The sequence below is a fragment of the Helianthus annuus genome, chromosome 11, assembly GCF_002127325.2.
Source record: "Helianthus annuus cultivar XRQ/B chromosome 11, HanXRQr2.0-SUNRISE, whole genome shotgun sequence".
NCBI lineage: Eukaryota > Viridiplantae > Streptophyta > Magnoliopsida > Asterales > Asteraceae > Helianthus > Helianthus annuus.
Genome location: NC_035443.2, coordinates 44,726,658 through 44,729,490, shown reverse-complemented (window position 1 = coordinate 44,729,490; position 2,833 = coordinate 44,726,658).

The window sequence follows — 2,833 nt, the reverse complement described above, 5'->3', positions numbered from 1 at the left end:
TGGGCAAAACCGTAATTTTAAAGTGGGTATAAAATAATAAACTGGTGTAAAATCGTAATTTTGAGCCGGGGGGAAAACAAAATTTTATTTTGAAGTGGGGCGAAAACGTAATTTTGGCTGAGGGTAAAGGCGTAATTTTTTTACCGAGGGTGAAATCGTATTTTTTAGCTCGGGGCAAAAGGGTAAATATATTTTGAAGTTGGGGTAAAACCGTATTTTTTAACGGGAGGCAAAACAGTAATTTTAAAGTGGGTATAAAATAATAAACTGGTTGGTCCAATGGGTATTGCTCGCCACCCATTTAAACCAATGGCAGAGAAACACTATTCCGGGGAAAAAACGTAATTTTAAAGCGTGTATAAAATAATAAATTGGTTGGTCCAATAGGGAAAGACTGGCCGCCCATTTCAGCCAATGGCTACGAACCACTATTCCCGACATGTGAAATATATATGTTGAAAATTTTTAACTAGTAATGAGACGTGCGCGCGTTGCGGTGCGGGTACATCGCAAACGTAGAACGAATTAGTCCAAACGTTACGTGATGCGTTAATCATATGAAAACGCTCGTTTCGACGTATTCGATTGAACTCACTGTAACATATAGTTGCATTGTGATTGGATCAAAACATAAAGTAAATTGAGTTTATACCGTACAATCATAACGTATTATATGCAACCCAACTAACTCAAATTTATACCCTCAAGTCAAAACGTATTACATGGACCCGATTCATATATAGGAAACATACAAAATAAAACACAAAAGTGTATACCAAATTTACGTTGAAACGTAAATTACCAAAGTATGGGCCAAAAATCTAAGTTACAAAAGTATGGGATAAAAAAGGAAAATTCTATGTGAAAAAAATGCAAATTACAAAAGTATAAGCTAAAAAAGGGGAAAAAATTAAAGTTAGGGGTTGACGGTGGAATATCCACCGACTTTATACTTTAAGATATACTAGTAATAAGACCCGTGCGCGTTGCGGCGCGGGTACATTGCAAATGTCGAACGGATTAGTCCAAACGTTCTGTGATGCATTAATCATATGAAAATACGTGTTTCGACGTATCCGATTGAACTCAATGCGCAGCATATAGCTGCATTGCGATTGGATCAAAACGTAAAGTAAATCAAGTTTATACCATACACTCATAACGTATTATATGCAATTCGATTAACTCGAATCTATACCGTCAAGTCAAAACGAGTTATAAGCGACCCGATTCATATGTAGGAAACATTACAAAAAAAAACACGAAAGCGTATACCAAATTTGTGTCGAAATATTAAAATGCAAAGTTTAAAAGTTGAGAAGTCGGTATAAAGCATAGTAATGTAAATTGCCAAAGTATAGATAAAATTGTAAGCTACAAAAGTAGGGATTAAAAGAAAGGAAAATTTTATGTGCCAAAAATGTAATTTACAAAATTATAAGGTAAAAGTAAAAAAATCTTCAAACTTTGAGGGTGGTTGTGGAAAACCACCCACCGACTTTCTACTTTAAGTAAGTATAGAATTTGTCTTCAACTCAAAATGGAAAAATTACAAGTTTTATCCTTTATCTTGATACCATATTTCAGGTGGTGTTCTTTTTAACGAATTTTGACAGGTTTTGCCCTTTATAAGGAATTTTGTTGCATGTTTTGTTCTTTGACCCTAACCAGATTCAACAAGAAAATCTAACTAGGTTAGGGTCAAAAGACAAAACGTGCAACAAAATTGTAACACCCCAAAAACGGGTTTGGTAATCAAACCACATTAATGTTAAAGAACGGGTAAAATACCGTTAGTGGTAAAAATTAACCCGGTAAGTATTAGGATTTAAATAAATAAACATAATATTAAATAAAAAGAGAATAAAAACTTTTGAGGAAATAGAGTTCATAAGAGGCCCGAGTTAACAGGACTTAAAATAAAACGGGTTTTAACTCCCGGAACCTACTAAGTGAAAACAATAAAGAAAACAAAAACTAGTGAACCTTTTATAAAAGGTTGGAACTAAAGGGACCAATGTTGTAACAAAGGAAACTTGAGTTCTATAAACAAAACAAAAAAAATACACACAACACACACATGGTGTGTGGATCGATCACCAGGAGACCAAAAGGGGTAAACCCTAGCTCATAAAAAATCTCCAAAATTGAAGGGCCAATTGAAGACCAAATTCGGGTTTGAATGTATATAAACGATCAACTAGTCATGGGGATCATAAGGTATGTCATAAAACCTAGATTGGTTAAAGTTGAAATTTGAGACAAGTAGGTTACTTGCAAATAGATTGTTGGATTATAATCCAAAGTTGACATTGAATGTTTATGTATGTTTAATTTCGTTAGTTATGATGAAATTATGAAGAACTTGGTGTAAAGTTACTTGTAAGTGATTAACAAGTAAACTAGGAAGTGGGTTTTGACTAAATAGTGAAGATTATGATATACGTGTGCTTAAAATCGTCATAATTGGTAGTTGAAGCGAGATACTTGAACAATTTATAGGTTCGAGTGAATGTTCATACATGACTTGAAATGGGTTTTGTGTATTATGATGAAATTTGGTAATTATGTTCATGTAAATAGGTGTATGAAATCATGTTATCTACTAATTGATATGTAGAGCTTGATTATATTAGGTGTTCGGATGAATGCTAGTGATATGATGAAACGGTTTTCACTTGTATATGAGAACCCTTAGTTCTTGCGAAATGAATGAATACGTTAGCCTGGATAATCGCTTAATCTAGTTGAAGTGTTTGAAATAAAAAGAACTTGGTTAAAAGATTAGTTAAAATGGTGGCCTAAGAATAATGCTTACCGAATAAATGGCGGA